Source organism: Austrofundulus limnaeus, unplaced genomic scaffold (assembly GCF_001266775.1).
Source record: "Austrofundulus limnaeus strain Quisiro unplaced genomic scaffold, Austrofundulus_limnaeus-1.0 Scaffold0, whole genome shotgun sequence".
In the NCBI taxonomy this organism is placed as follows: domain Eukaryota; kingdom Metazoa; phylum Chordata; class Actinopteri; order Cyprinodontiformes; family Rivulidae; genus Austrofundulus; species Austrofundulus limnaeus.
The window spans coordinates 278,102-278,501 of record NW_013952402.1 but is presented as its reverse complement, the minus strand read 5'-3'; positions in this window follow the sequence as shown (position 1 = coordinate 278,501).

The following is a 400-nucleotide window of genomic DNA, read 5'->3' as shown; positions in this document are numbered from 1 at the left end:
TTTCGCACAAACACACAAAGTTCTGACCAATTACTCAAAACTTGACGCGTACCTTGTGAGAAAATGTTCTGCCAGTAGCTTGTGCACAGGATAGATTCTCATGAAAGAACAAATGAAGCAATTTTTGTTACACAACTATGTCAAAAAAAGACTTTTTAACGTTTTGTCAACATTTATGTATCCTAACAACCCATCTGCTTCAGACCACTGCAGGTATAATTTAGTTTAGTTTAGTTTAGTTTAGTTTAGTTTNCAAAAACATAAAATAAAGCAATAGGTTCGTACTCAGTTTCACCCCAATTCACGTCATCATGCATGTGATCAAGAAGAACTCGTCCAGAGGACCTTTTCTTTCTATCTTTCTACCTGGATTTTTGCAATGCATCAGGGCATGAAGGAG